This window comes from Choloepus didactylus, chromosome 1 (assembly GCF_015220235.1).
Source record: "Choloepus didactylus isolate mChoDid1 chromosome 1, mChoDid1.pri, whole genome shotgun sequence".
NCBI classification, from domain to species: domain Eukaryota; kingdom Metazoa; phylum Chordata; class Mammalia; order Pilosa; family Megalonychidae; genus Choloepus; species Choloepus didactylus.
Genome location: NC_051307.1, coordinates 70650656 through 70667403, shown reverse-complemented (window position 1 = coordinate 70667403; position 16748 = coordinate 70650656).

The window sequence follows — 16748 nt, the reverse complement described above, 5'->3', positions numbered from 1 at the left end:
CCATCTTGGTGTTTTGCATTCTGGCAGCATTAGCAAACTAGAACAGTATGTTTAAGCAAAGACTGTTATATCACAAAATAACGTTGTGTGTTTGGAATTGAAGCATTGGTTCTTCCTAACCCAGAGATCTTCCTCCAATCCAGAGATTTTCTTCTATCCTATTTTCCCCACCCACAAAACTGATGCTCATTTAGCCCAACCATGGTTATTTAGCCCAACCATGGACAAAGTTTGTTATTTGCTTGATATTGTAACATAGAAGACAATTAATCTCAGTATAAAAACTTCCTTGTGACCTAATACGGAATCAAACCAAGGTGTATAAAAATGAACTCATGATTTCCCAAAGTCTGTTCCGCTTCTCAAATTTTCTATTAAAATATATATATATATATATATATATACACACACACACATAAATGTATTTTTCTTTTTTACCATATTCAATTACAGTCTAAGTCACAGTCCTTTTTCCTTAAAACATATGTCACACAACCACTTCTTAACTTCCTACTGCTAGAGCTACAACATGATTACAGACTCTGAACCACCCAAATTTAAACTAGGTCACCAACCTCTTAACAAGAGTCCTTGCTACCAGTTTCCTCCTTTCCATATATATTTTCATCCTAATATCCCTCAGATACTTGTTTTATTTTGTCCATCCCCTCCTTCTTCAGTAGCCTTTAAATTTGTTGGTACAGATTCCTAATTATAGCATTTGAAACTCCCCCAAATTTAATATTTGTTATTTGTTGATTTCATCATTTTTAATGTGAACTTTCTGGCATAGGGACTGATAACTTTCTTTTACCTGGACATATAGATGATTATTTGTTAAGCTTCCACTTACCACACCCCTTACCCCCATATGAATTTATGTTTTCTTCCCTAAACATCCTTGAAGGTCTAACTTATTTTCTCTATGGGGTATTCCCTGACTTCTCTTGTCCAAAGTTAAATGCTTGTTTCTTCCTTACTTTTATAATAGACATTATAATTATATATTAAATTAAATACTTACTGAATAAACTACTAGCACTCAACTTACAGTGTATATGAGATAAAACCCAGATATATAACAGTCCTGTATATTTTGTACCAGTAATTTGACTTAATTTTGTGTATGTAGTCACAATTACACAATATTTATTTCCCACAACATTAGACCCTTAAAAAATAGTGGCAATTCTCTGCCAGTATCCATAGATGGGAGGAAGTGCTTCCATAAAATATATTAAGGCAGTAGAGTCAGAATACATGCTATCTACATCGAATTTACAAAAGAAGACTGGCCAGAAGCTGGATAAGCCATGGTAGCATCTAAAACAATTTGCTATTTTTAGCTCTGCCAAGAAATAGCTAATTTCATGCAAGCATTACCTCACACCTGACCCAGAGAAAAAAACTCTCCTCATCATTTATTTCTTGTGTCCTAATTACTCTCCCTGCTTTCAGTTTTGTCCCCCTCCAATCCATATAGATATGTTACATAATGTCACTTCTCCCTATTCTTAGCTTATATACTCTCCCCTGGCTTAAAATTCTTCAATGAATTCCCATTAAGAAAAGGATCAAATTCAGTTTTTTAATTGGGCATATGAGTTCTTCTTTTAATTTGCTCATCACTTGCCACTTTTTTTTTATTAAATTCAGTTTTATTGAAGTACATTCACACACCATACAATCATCCATGATATACAATCCACTGTCCACAGTATGATAACATAGTTATGCGTTCATCACCACAATCTATCTCTGAACATTTTCCTTACATCAGAAAGAACCAGAACAAGAATAAAAAATAAAAGTGAAAAAAGAACACCCAAATCATCCCCCCATCCCAACCCATTTGTCCTTTAGTTTTTATCCCCATTCCTCCACTCATCCATACACTAGATAAAGGGGGTGTGATCCACAAGGTCTTCACAATCACACTGTCACCCCTTGTAAGCTACATTATTATATAATTGTCTTCAGGAGTCCAGACTGCTGGGTTAGAGTTGGGTAGTTTCAGGTATTTACTTCTAGCTATTCCAATACATTAAAGCCTAAGAGGTGTTATCTATATAGTGCATAAAAATGTCCACCAGAGTGACCTCTCAACTCCATTTGGAATTTCTCAGCCACTGAAACTATTTCGTCTCATTTTGCATCCCCCTTTTGGTCAAGAAGATACTCTCAGTCCCACGATGCCGGGTCCACATTTATCCCCGGGAGTCATATTCTGCATTGCCAGGGAGATTTACACCCCTGGGAGTCAGGTCCCACGTAGGGGGAGGGCAGCGAGTTCACCTGTCGAGACGGCTCAGTTAAAGAGAGAGAGGGCCACATCTGAGCAACAAAGAAGTACTCAGGGGGAGACTCTTAGGCACCATTACATACAAGTTTGGACTCTCCTTTGTAGTAATGAGCTTCATAAGGGCAAGTCCCATGCTCGAGGGCTCAGCACATCAAACCGCCAGTCCCAATGTTTGTGCCAACATACGCTAGGGGATCAGCATCTCAAAGTTTAGAGATAGGCCCTACAATTCAGGGACAGAGTTAACTGCTGCAAGAGCTCACAATCTAGGGACTATTACAATTATTGTGTCCACGTTAGGCTATGTTCTAAGATTCAATTCTGAGTTTACACATTGTAATTAGTCCATATTGGTGAGGCATCATCCCTCTCACCATGTTTTCTCCAACACTTTTACTCCTATATATATATTTTCCTACAATTTTATAGAGTTATATTCACATACCATACATTTATCCACAGTGTACAATCAGTCGTTCGTGGTATCATCATAAAGTTGTACATTTATCACCACAATCAGCACTTGAACATACTGATTACTACAAGAAAAATTGTTTGTTTTCTTTTTAGCAATAAGAAAAAATGATAAAAAGAAAAATAACATGTCATACAATACAATATACTACTAAGGACAGCAAATAACACCACTACCAAGAATCCCATATTACTCCCCTATATCCCCTTCTCATATACATTTAGCATTGGCGTATTGCCTTTGTTACATTTAATGGAGGTATATTACAATGTTACTGTTGACCATAGACTCCAGTTTGCTTTGATTATGTTTTTTCCTGAATACCATCCCTTTTTCAAATTTCTACATGGTTGACATTCATTTGCTTTCCCACATGCAAAAACATTTTTATATTTGTATATTTAGTAACAGTCATTGGCCACTCCAGTTTTTGCCATGTTATACAGTCCCAGTCTTTATCATCTATCTTTACCTCTGGTGTCATACATTCTCCTATCCCACCTCTTTCAGCTTTACTCACAGACATCTTTGTTCAGTGTACTTACAATACCGTGCTACCATCACACAGTATTATGCTATCTATTTCTGGATCTATGCAATCAATCCTAAACATTCTGTAGTCCTTCAGCATCAAATGGCTGATCTCTGCCCTCTTTCTATCTCCTGGTCGCCTGTGTTGTCAGCTTTTAACCCCCAAAGTTTGTTCATTAATGTCTGTTCATATTAGTGAGACCATACAGAATCTGTCCTTTTCTTTCTGGCTAACTTCACTCAACATAATGTCCTCAAGGTTCATCCACATTATTACATGATCCATGTCTTTGTTCTGTCTTACAGCTGCATAATATTCCATCATGTGTATATACCACAGTTTGTTTATCCACTCGTCCTTTGATGGACATTTGGGCTGTTTCCATCTCTTGGCAATTGTGAATAATGCTGCAATAAACATTGGTTTACAAATGTCTGTTTGTGTCTTAAGTTTCAGTTCCTCTGAGTATATACCCAGCAATGGAATAGCTGGGTCATAAGGCAAATCTATATTTAGCTTCCTGAGGAACCTCCATACTGTCTTCCAGAGTGGTTGCACCATTCTACATTCCCACCAATAATGAATAAGTGTGCCTCTTTCTCCACATCCTCTCCAGCACTTGTCATTTTCTGTTTTTTGGATAATGGCCATTCTGGTAGGTGTGAGATGATATCTTATTGCGGTTTTGATTTGCATTTCCTTAATAGCCAGTGAAGTTGAGCATTTTTTCATATGCTTTTGAGCCATTTGTATTTCCTCTTCAGAAAAATGTCTGTTCATGTCTTTTGCCCATTTTTTAATTGGATTGTTTGTCTTTCTGTTATTGAGATGCAGGATTCCTTTATATATTCGGGATATTAAACCCTTATCTGATATGTGGTTTCCAAATATCATCTCCCATTGTGTAGGTTGCCTTTTGACTTTTCTGACAAAGTCCTTTGATGTACAAAAGTGTTTAATTTTGAGGAGATCCCATTTGTCTATTTGTTCTTTGGTTGCTCGTGCCTTGTGTGTGAGGTCTAAGAAACCACCTCCTTTCACAAGATCTTTAAGATATTGCCCTACATTTTCTTCTAAGAGTTTTATGGTCTTGGTGCTAATGTTTAGGTCTTTGATCCACTTTGAGTTAATTTTGGTATAAGGGGTGAGATGGACATCCTCTTTCATTCTTTTGGAAATGGATATCCAGTTCTCCAAACACCATTTATTGAACAGGCTGCTCTTTCCCAGTTGCTTCAGCTTCACTGCCTTATCAAAGATCAGTTGTCCATAGATGTGAGGGTCTACTTCTGAACACTCAATTCGATTCCATTAATCAGTATATCTGTTCTTATGCCAGCACCATGCTGTTTTGAGTACTGTAGCTTTGTAATATGCTTCAAAGTCAGGTAGTGTGAGACCTCCCACTTCACTCCTCTTTCTCAAGACATTTTTGGCTATTCGGGGCACCTTACCCTTCCAAATAAATTTAGTTATTGGTTTTTCTATTTCTGTAAAGTAAGTTGTTGGGATTTGAATTGGTATTGCATTGAATCTGTAAATCAGTTTAGGTAAAATTGCCATCTTAACTATATTTAGTCTTCCAATCCATGAACATGGTATGTTCTTCCATTTTTTCAGGTCTTGTTCAATTTCTTTTTGCAGTTTCTTATAGTTTTCTATGTAAAGGTCTTTTGTGTCCTTGGTTAAGTTTATTTCTAAATACTTGATTCTTTTGGTTGCTATTGTAAATGGGATTTTTTTCTTGATTTCCTCCTCTTGTTGCACATTACTTCTGTATAGGAACACTACAGATTTTTGCGTGTTGATCTTGTAGCCTGCTACTTTGCTGTATTCATTGACTAGTTCTAGTAGCTTTGCTGTAGATTTTTCTGGATTTCCTACATATAGAATCATGTCATCTGCAAATAGTGAAAGTTTTACTTCTTCCTCTCCAATGTGGATGCCTTTTATTTCTTTTTCTTGCCTAATTGCTCTAGCTAGAACTTCCAGCACAATGTTGAATAACAATGGTGATAGTGGGCATCCCTGTCTTGTTCCTGATCTTAGAGGAAAAGCTTTCAGTCTCTCCCCATTGAGTGTGATGTTAGCTGTGGGTTTTTCATATATTGCCTTTATCATATTGAAAAAGTTCCCTTCTATTCCTATCCTTTGAAGTGTTTTCATCAGGAAAGGATGTTGAATTTTGTCAAATGCCTTTTCTGCATCAATCGAGATGATCATGTGGTTCTTCTGCTTTGATTTATTGATGTGGTGTATTACATTAATTGATTTTCTTGTGTTGAACCAGCCTTGCATACCTGGAATAAATCCCACCTGGTCGTGGTGTATAATTCTTTTAATGTGCTGCTGGATTCGATTTGCGAGTATTTTGTTGAGGATTTTTGCGTCTATATTCATTAAAGAAATTGGTCTATAATTTTCTTTTTTTGTAGTATCTTTGCCTGGTTTTGGTATTAGGGTGATGATGGCTTCATAGAGAGAGTTAGGTAGCTTTCCCTCTTCTTCAATTTTTTTGAAGAGATTGAGCAGGATTGGTACTAATTCGTTCTTGAATGCTTGGTAGAATTCACATGTGAAACCATCTGGTCCTGGGCTTTTGTTTTTTGGGAGCTTTTTGATGACTGACTCAATCTCTTTACTTGTAATTGGTTTGTTGAGGTCATCTGTTTCTTCTTGAGTTAATGTTGGTTGTTTCTAGGAAGTTGTCCATTTCATCTAAGTTGTCTAGTTTATTAGCATATAGTTGCTCATAGTATCTTCTCATTATCTCCTTAATTTCTGCAGGGTCGGTAGTTATAGTCCCTTTCCCATTTCTGATTGCATTTATTTGCATCTGCTCTCTCTTTTTTTTTTGTTAGCCTAGCCAGTGGTCCATCGATTTTATTGATTTTCTCAAAGAACCAACTTCTGGTTTTGTTGATTCTCTCTATTGTTTTCCTGTTCTCAATTGCATTTATTTCTGCTCTAATCTTTGTTATTTCTTCCCTTCTGCTTGCTTTGGGGTTAGTTTGCTGTTCTTTCTCTAATTCCTCCAGGTGAGTAGTTAACTCTTCAATTTTTGCTCTCACTTCTCTTTTAATATAGGCATTTAGGGCAATAAATTTCCCTCTCAGCACTGCCTTTACTGCATCCCATACGTTTTGATAAGTAATGTTTTCATTGTCATTTGCCTCGAGGTATTTACTAATTTCTCTTGTAATTTCTTCCTTTACCCACTGGTTTTCTAAGAGGGTGTTGTTTAGCCTCCATATGTTTGTGAATTTTATGACCTTCTGCCTTTTATTTATTTCCAACTTCATTCCATTGTGGTCTGAGAAAGTGTTTTGTATAATATCAATATTTTTAAATTTGTTGAGACTTGCTTTGTGACCCAACATGTGGTCTATCCTAGAGAATGTTCCATGAGCACTTGAGAAAAAAGTGTATCCTGCTGTTGTTGGATGCAGTGTTCTATAAATGTCTGTCAAGTCTAGTTCATTTATCATACAATTCAACATCTCTGTTTCTTTAGTGATCCTCTGTCTAGATGTTCTATCCATTGATGAGAGTGGTGTATTGAAGTCTCCAACTATTATTGTAGAGGTATCTATTTCTCCTTTCAGTGATCGCAGTGTTTGCCTCACGAATTTTGGGGCATTCTGGCTTGGTGCATAAATATTTATGACTGTTATGTTTTCTTGATGAATTGACCCTTTTATTAATATATACTGTCCTTCTTTGTCTCTTTTAATTGTTTCACTTTTGAAGTCTAACTTGCCTGATATTAATATAGCTACTCCCACTTTTTTCTGGTTGTTGCTTGCATGAAATATCTTTTTCCAACCTTTCACTTTCAGTCTATGTTTGTCCTTGTGTCTAAAGTGAGTTTCTTGTAGACAGCATATAGATGGGTCCTGTTTTTTAATCCATTCTGCCAGTCTGTGTCTTTTTATTGGGGAGTTTAATCCATTTACATTTAGTGTTATTACTGTAAGGGCAGTACTTTCTACTACCATTTTGTTTTTTGGAATTTATATGTTATATCTTATTTTTTCCTCTCCTTTTACCTTTCCTGATAATCTTCATTTCTGCACTCTTCTCCAACTCTCTCTCTCCTGTCTTTTCCTATCAGCCTGTAGCACTCCCTTTAGTATTTCTTGTAGTGTCGGTCTCTTATTCACAAACTCTCTCAGTGTCTGTTTGTCTGAAAATGTTTTAATCTCTCCCTCATTTTTGAAGGAAAGTTTTGCTGGATATAGAATTCTTGGTTGGCAGTTTTTCTCTTTCAGTAGTTTAAATATATCATGCCACTGTCTTCTTGCCTCCATGGTTTCTGCAGAGAAATCTGTACATAGTCTTATTGACCTTCCCTTGTATGTGATGGATTGCTTCTCTCTTGCTGCTTTCAGAATCCTCTCTTTGTCTTTGACATTGGACAATCTGACCAGTAAGTGTCTTGGAGTAGGTCTATTGGGATCTATTCTATTTGGGGTACGTTGTACTTCTTGAATCTCTAATTCTCTGTCTTTTATAAGAGTTGGGAAATTTTCAGTGAATATGTCTTCTATTACTCTTTCTGCCCCTTTTCCCCTCTCTTCTCCTTCTGGGATATCCATAACACGTATATTTGTGCGTTTCATGCTGTCACTCAGCTCCCTAAGACCCTGCTCATATTTTTCCATTTTTTTCATCATCTGTTCTTTTGTGTGTATGAATTCGAATGACCTGTCTTCCAGTTCACTGATCCTTTCTTCTGCCTGTTCAACTCTACTGTTGTGTCCCTCCATTGTGTTTTTCATCTCCTCTATTGTGGCCTTCATTCCCATGAGTTCTGCCATTTGTTTTTTTAAGTTTATGAATTCTTCTTTATGGTCAGCCAGTGTCTTCTTTATATCCTTCAGCTCTTTTGCTATATGTTCCTTCATTTCATCAAATTTATTTAGCATTAGTTGCCTCCACTCCTGTGTCTCAGCTGAGCTATTAATTTGTTCCTTTGGCTGGTCCATGTTTTCTTGCTTCCTGGTATGGCTTGTTATCTTAAGTTGTCTAGGCATCTGATTCTCTTGATTAGTTTATTTTGGAGCTTGTTTTCTGTCTTTTACCTAGTGGTTTTCTTGGTTGGCTTTGTTCTCTGGCCTCTGTTGTTCAGTTCAACTTACTCTAGACCTCTAACTTAGGTTCTATTTAGTTGATCAGAATTTTTCCCCTCTTGTTTTTTCTGTTTCTTGCTCTGCCTCTATGTAACTTTTTTGTGAGTGGGTCTCCTCAGATATGGTCAACCCTAGTCAGATTTTCCCAGTCTAGTGATGCCCAGGTCTCATTGGGAGGGTACGGAGTTTTCCTGAGAATGAGACCCTCCTATGAGGCCTTTAGAATTGATGCTTTTCCTCTCCTGTCCAGCAGGTGGTGCTGGCCAGCCCGTAGTTCCCCCACCAGTGTAAGGAGGTATGGAGCCTTTAGTTCTCCTAGAGACTCTGATCCTGTCAGGGGAGTGGCTGACTGAAGCTGGAATCTGAATTCCAGCCCCTGGGTTCTGAATTCCCAGAAGGAGGACTGCCAGTTGAGCTGGGCCTCCCTCCACTCTCCCAATCCTCAGAACTCTAGTTCTCTCTCAGGGGCACTATTCCCTTCTCATCTCTCCTCTTTGGGGCCTCTCCAGGTAGATTCCTTGGTCAGCCTGAGTTGCCAATTTAAGACGGTGCTGGAGGCCTTCAGTAGTGAATACGGAATTCAAAGACACTGTGGGTACTCTGTGTCCCCTCAAGCCCAGCCTAGTCCCTCAACCTGGGCTTTCCGATAGAAAATAACCACATATATTACTTTTAGATTAAAAAAAAAAAAAAAAAGTAGAAAAGAAATCAAAAAAAGAAAAAAAGAAAAAAAAAAAAAAAGGAGTCTCTTTGAAACCTCTTTCCCCAGCCTGGAAGTTTTGTCAGTGTCAGATTAGAGCATTTAAAGATATGCTTTGGGCTATTGTCTGATAATTACTCTCCAACCGCTTCAGTTCCACCCCTGCTGGGGGCTATTGAAATGCAAAAAGATAAGGGATCAGTGAGAAGCCAGAAGGGACAAAATGTAAGGGGGAAAAAAATGGCTTTTTTGGAGTCTGGGAATGGGTGCCCTCTTTTACGTGCCCCCACTTCTTGGAGCCCAGCCCTTCTTTAGCACCCCAGCTCCCAAAGTTAGTTAATTAATTTGTTAATTAGTTCTGCAGATGAGGCTGGGTTGAGCCTCCCTCCTTGGCCTCAGCAGATTGCTGTTTTTTGGGGTTTTTTTCCCCCCCTTTCAGGGAGCCGGCAGCAAGACAGTCTGTGAGGTCTGGGTGGGGAGGGGCGCCAGACCCCTGGTCCGGGGAACTTACAATGTTCGCTGCGATCTCAGCTTTTCCTCCAATTCCAAACTTGTGTCCAATGAGTGACTGGTTACTGGAGACCCCGAAAACACTGTTTCATATAGTTCTTGGGTAATTGCCAGCTGCTCTAGGGGACAGACGAAATTCTGCTCCTCACCACTCCGCCATCTTGCCCCGCCTCCATCACTTGCCACTTTTAACTTTTTATTTACCACTCTCTGCTTTCCACAAAGTGGGCCTTTTTATCGCGCGCGCGCGCGCGCGCGCGCGCGCGCGTGTGTGTGTCCAATTGTTCCAACCCAGCTCTTGAAGGGCTTGGGATGCCTCAGACCTAAGACCAAAGAACACGCCAGGCACAGAGTTAGACATGAGCTTAATGGGACTTACAGACAAGACAGATGGTTCCATGGTTGCAGCCAGCCAGGAAAGATGGAAGTTAGCACTCCTTAAAGAGCAGGGGGTGCTAGGGGGTGGTTTATAAGGGTTAGGACAAAGATATTCCATGCAGTGTGAGAACAGATTTTCAGCAGGGTCTTTCAACACAGGAGTGTGGAGATTCGTTATCAGCAATGATCAGGAGAGGGGAGTTTTAATGCTTTATTTATGATACCATTTGTACATTCTTTCTTCCCCTGGGGAGGTCTGATGACCTTTAACAACTGTCCCAGTCAAGTAGGAGGCTATGTGAAATAACTCATTTTCACTGTGGAGAGGAGGGGGCTTTGACCCTGGGTTCCCACTATCCACTCCCACAGAGCAGACTACATTGACCATAGGACAGACATTTCATCCATGCTCCACAGCAAGAGTAAAAGAGACAACAGAACACTAGAAGTCATCCCCCCACCCCCACAGAGCTAATAACCCCACAAAGAGATGCTGCCATGGCTTAGAAAGGGAATTAAACCATTTAGACAAGGGGTCTATTGGTAATTGATCAATATTATGTTTGTGCTTTTGCATATGATTTAAAACTTGTAAACTATTGTGCAAATGATTAGGAATTTATATGCAGCCCTGCATATTAAGGTAAATGTGCCACCCTGTGCTGCAGTGAGGCTACCTAAGGCCACTCTATTTTTTAAAAACTGCTTTCATAAGCTGTGTGGTTTCTTCATGTCACAAGGATATAACTCTTCTGAAATCATTAAGCTCTTGGGCAGTGTGATTGGACAAAGCTGACACATATTTTTTCAGTAACTATTGCAGCTCCACCTGGTGCAAGAAAGGTTAAAGGATAATGCTATCAAGGAGTGCATTTCATTCTATATTTAGCTTTAACTATTTTCTAATTACCAGGAGTAAGGAGTAAAGAGTCATATAAGGTAGCAGGGACATAGGGCTGTCCCCACACACACAACATTCTGTCCAGTTATAGGATAAATAGTCCATAGCCTATTGAAATAGGCCACAAGTCCATAGCCATCCCTTAGGGGAAAGGTATGTCCCATGTTGGAGATATTTTGCCAGTGGAAAAGACTATTGTTTTGTAGTTTAACAGTAAAATTACACAATTCAGGGGGTAGCCACCCCACTTCATGAATTCCATCAAGTTGTTCCATATAGACAGGGGCAACATGGTCTATTGTTACAGCATCTGCCATCAGCTACCCTAAACCATCATATACAGCAGTGGGGCTTGTTCACCTGTTCCCCTACAAAGGAGGAGATGTAAGCCCCAGTCTCTTTATAGGATGGTAGCTGGATTTCAGTCTTAAATGAGAAGATTCTTTTCCAGATTTTCCAATGCACTGAGTTCTGCCAGGCTAGCAGGGTATTCCACATGGTCCAATTCTCAGGGGTTGTTGTCTAAGGAAGGCTGGTAGTGCCTGAAGATGGCAAGTCTGGGCAAACCCAACATTGGTTTCAATTTTGGGCATCAGTTCCCACTGAGGCCCATGGAAGAAGGAGTTGGCAAGGATGCTATGGGTGAAAAGAAAGATGCGTATGGGCTGATAGTTCCATAGGTTGATAACAAGTTACCAGGCAGAGAAACATTTTTGGCAGGTTTTAAATACCAGATATTCTCCCCCTGCAAATTTTGAGAGTTGTCTACTGTTACATCAGTTGTTAATCTGGGCATAAGGAGGGTTCACATAGTCAAGCACAAGGTTCCCATGGGAATAGGAGGCCCCAGATTGATGATAAAGATTTTAACAGTCATTTTCTGAATAAACTGAAGTCTTATTACAATATTTTGGGTAACTCCTATTCCCCAGGTACCCCTAGGATTCCTAACCAATGTGGCTGCATAGGACACCACCAAAGCCAACTGACCTAGTTTTCTGTTTTTTATGGTCTGAGGCACAGGCAACAACAAATTATTATCATTTCCCCCTTTAGGCTATAAAGCAGCTATCCCTTTAATTTGTATTCTTAGTGCTTGCATCAGTCCTGCTGTTACCATTTCAATAGGAGTCGGGGCTGCAGCTCAGGATGTGGAATTTAGGTGGGTTAGGGCCTGATAAAGCCTTTTAGTCTCTTGCTGCAAGGACCTCTTATCATCCTTTAGCTGTTCCTTTAACAAAGCATTCATTCTTTCAATAAGGCCCACCCCCACCTGTGGGATTGTAGGGCAGATGGAACATCCACAAGATGTCCTGATCCATGGTCCAGAATTGGTCTATTTTCCCAGTGAAAGGAACCCCCTGATCACTGTCTGTGTGGGTATGCCATACAAAGTGCCCATTATTTCCAGACAGTGTATGGTGGCCCACTGGCTCACCTTCCCCACTGGGAAAGCTAACAAAAGTCCTGTAGCTGTGTTCATGGCAGTAAAAGCATTCCTTGCACCCTCCAAGACTGGAAGTGGACCAATGTAGTCCACTTGCCACTGGGTCACCAGGATTTGTGACTGGCCAATGTGTCTCATCTGGTGTGGTAGCTTATGTGGTCAATGCAGGGAGCATGAAGGGCACTCTCTAGTGATGTCAACTAGCTGCTGGTGCATGATTGGCAACTGGAACTGTTGAGCTAGATGCCACAGGGTTTGATACCCTCAGTATTTGCTTTTCCAATGAAGCCACTCTGCTGCTTCCCTGGTTTTAACTGTGCTGCTCAGAACCCATGTGAGTGCTTCTGCTTCCACATTCATGGGTAACATGGTGGGAGTCTGGGCAGGGACATATAAAGAGTTACCTTTCATCATTGTCCAGTGTCCCAGACATCTTTCCACATTTTCTTGTCCCCAGAGGGGGCGGCCTGTGATTGTTCATTGTTCCTGCTTCCAGGTTGCCATCTAGGTCATAAGGCACTTGTAAATAGCCTATCTGTTGGTACAGATGGTTAGCACCTCTCCTGGTTCATGCACTATTGCCATCCAACTGCTTTTGACTCAGCCTATTGACTGTTTTGCATAGTGCCAGCCTCCCACCATATAGTGTCAGTTCTGGATTTTCCTGCTACAGCTGTCCATGCGAGTGGCAGGGGAGGAGGGGTGGAAATGCCTGCTAGCAGACTCATCAGTCTTGGGAATGGTGTCTGTACCTTCCATTGTGGGCATTTCAACAGCTATTTCAGGTGCAGGAACTTTAGCTGTTGAATCTTCTATATAAGACACTGGTCTGAGAATCTCATGCATTTCTGCAGTCAGAGGACTGGTATTGAAAATGCTGTGCTATAGCAGGTAGGTTTTCCATTTGGTCAGTGTGCTAAGTTGGGCAATCTCAGAGAATAGCTTAGAAGCCATGTCAGTTATCCACCCTTGAATAGGGATGGCTGTTTTCAAGGTAACTGGGTCTCTTTGCATCAGTACCTCCACTCACAATAAGGCATTGTCTGAAGCACACAATTGCTTTTCCAGGGGGCTGTATCTCAGTTCTGCCCCCTTCCATAATTGTGACCAAAAGCCAAGTGATATTCATTTAGAATGTTGCCTCTGCCATAGACCCCATCCAAAGCCAATATCAGTGCTGGCCACATCCAATTCATAAGGTAGATATGGATCTATGCTCCCCAGTGCTTGTGCCTGTGCTATTGCCCTTTTTGCCTTTTCAAAAACAGCCTGTTGGGATGTGTCCCATTCCTAGGGATGACCTTTCAAAATCAAAACAAAGGTTTTAACATTTGGGCTAAGTGGAGAACAGAAGGTCTCCATTACCCCAACAATCCCAAGAAAGCCATTAGTTGCTTTGGGGTTTGCAGTGTGGGAAAACATTGCTTATCAACTACAGCAGAAGGTATAGCTTTTGTCTTATCCAACCATACAGCACACAAGAATTTGACAGAACAGCCAGGGCTTTGCAGTTTTTCACCATTGACTGCCCATCCCTGACTTTCAAGGTGAGATAGCAATGAGCCTGAGGCTTCTTTTAATTCTGAAAGAGAATTACCGGTTAACATGACATCAAAAATGTAGTGAAATAGAGTTACACTTATGAGGCTTTTCCATGTAACCAAACCCTTTGCCATGAGACCATGGTAGATAGTTGTCCTATGTACATAGCCTTGGGGAAGCACAGTAAAAGCCCACTGTTGGCCTCACCAGGAGAAGGCAAATGTAGGCTGTCTTGATTTTTCTAGGGAGATACTAAAGAAAGCATTATTAGCAAGATCCAATAAAAAATTATATTGACAAAATTGGGTACTAATTGCTTTTAATAAACCAGCAATATTTAGCAGCAGTTACCTTGTTAATTCCTGATAATCTACGGTCATGTACCATGTTCCAACAAGCTTTCATACTGGCCACACAGGACTATTGAAAGGGGTATTACTATCCCCACCTGCTCCAACTCTTTAATAGTGGCTGATATTTCTTGGTGCCTTCCTGGAAGTTTATATTGTTTTATAGCCATGACCCTCCAAGGTGGGAATACTTTTACAGGGGACCATTTTGCCTGTCCCTTTAAGACCACTTTGATCACCATACACTGGAGATGGAATTCCCCTATAGTGGTCTGCAATGTGGCAATTTGTAGAAGATCGATTCCTAAAATGTATTCCAGTATAGGGGAAATACATACCCTATACATTTGGGGGTCCAATCTACCAATTTGTAAAGTTAAACTGTGCCACTTTGCCTGGATCATTTCCCCCCCATAGCCATCTACAGCCAGTACTGGTCTGTGGAATTGGCCTACATTCCCATAGAGTAAGGTACGTTCACCTTGCATATCTACTAGTGCTAACACTTGCTGTTGGTTAGTAGAGGACCAGTAAATGGTTAATTCTACATGTGGCCTTCAATCCCAGGGGTCCCCAGCTATTGTTTGCACCAGGGGATCTCAACCTTCCCCCTACAAAAGAGGGAAAGGGGCTTGCCATACCTCTTCTGGGGGAGCAGAGGGCTCCCAGACTTGGGCTTCAAATGGAGGTTTCTTTCTTGACTCCCTTTCTCCTTTGGAAGCTTGGGACCCCACTTTAGAAAATCTCTGGCCCTTAGACAGTTTGCCCCATAGTTTTACAAGGACTGCATTAGACTGCTTATCTATAGCTTTTATTTCTGTTCCTACAGCAATGAGATATGTCCACATCTGCTTGTGGGATGCCTCATTAGGGCCATCATGCTCATGGGAGCCTTTCCCATTGCCCTCAGTCCCAATCCCTTTTTCTGCAGCCTCTCCCTAAAGCATAAGTGACAAGGCTGTCCTACTAGCAGACTTAGCATAGATATGAGAGGCCCATAGTAACAGTTGGGGACAGGATGCAATACATGGCTTTCATTCCTGTGGTAAAAGCCTCAGTGTCAGGACCTATGGGGGCCACAGCATAAATAGCATTCTTCATTCCTGGCCCCCTTAAAACATCTTGTAGCTCCTCCATAGTTTGCCAATGGGGGATATTGTGTGGTGTATCCCATTCACTGGGCCATGCAATGTGTAATTTCTGCTCAGGAGGTTGAAAAACTGCTGAACCCCAGGGGGTTGTGCTTGTGATGCTTTCCATTTTGTTGTATTATGGGGTGCACCTGTTGGGACTCTTTATTCTCCTATACTTCCCATTCTTCCTTCTCTTCCTTTTCCAAAGAGGAGACTATGGGAAGGCACATATCTCTTTTTAGTTATACTTTCTCTTCTAAACAGTATGCAGTAGCTTTTGCTGCCTCTTCTGCCTTGGTAGCTATCTGCAAGGCTCCTAACAGGGGCCATGCTGCTATTTGGCAGTCTCTTTTCTCCTCACTCAAATTTAGTTGTCCTATTTGCTACAAAAGAGTTAGCAATTCTGCCTGAGTTTTCAGGGTGTCCTCATGCTCTCACAGCAGTCCCCACTCATTTAGGAGGGCAGCCACTCTGTTCATGGGGGCCAACTGGGGATTTGCCCCCATGGATCCTCCCTTCCCAGAACTCATGCCCACTATGGCCAGTGGCTCTTTAGTCTCCTGGCTGGCTTGCCAATTGTTCAAACCCAGCAAGAATATATCAGTTTAGTAATCACTTTTTGCACACTGGGTTAGGTGCCTTTCCTCCATATTCACATACTGATCTCTGTTTATCAACATCACTACACTTATCATGTTTATAATGGACTCTTTATGTGCCTGCCTTCTTTTTGAAAACTATGACTATGCTTAATCATCTTTGTATTCCCTGGTGTCTCGCATAATGATTGGCAAATATTAGATGCTCAAAAAAGGATTATCAAATAAATGAGTAAATGAGCATATAGTACTCATAGCTGATAAAATAAAGTTGAATGCCCAATAGATGTTGTCTCCTGAAGTCATCAAGAGATTTTAAAAAAATACTTTGAGAACAGTGAGTTTGGGAAATAAGAGGGAAGACTTTCTGTAGACTTGAAAGATATGAGATTTCTTTTGCCGTTTAGTTACTCTTGTAAGTAGTTTGCTTCTTTTGATTCATACATTCATTTTGGACATTTCTGGTCTGAATTTGTCTGCCTAAGTTGAAAAACATGGTTATAAAACTTGTATACATTAATACTGGTTGGCTAAGCAGTTGCATTTCTCATAGAATTGCAAGGTTTTTGTACTACAAATTAATCTCAAAATTGAGGCTAAAAAAGCCTCAAAATCCTAAATTTATATATTATTTAATTTGAAAAATAAAAATAGAAATACAATACTGTACTATTTCCGGAACACACAGGGGGATGCTAGAGAAATTATTAGGACAACGTCTATCAAATTTTACATTTTTCACATGAA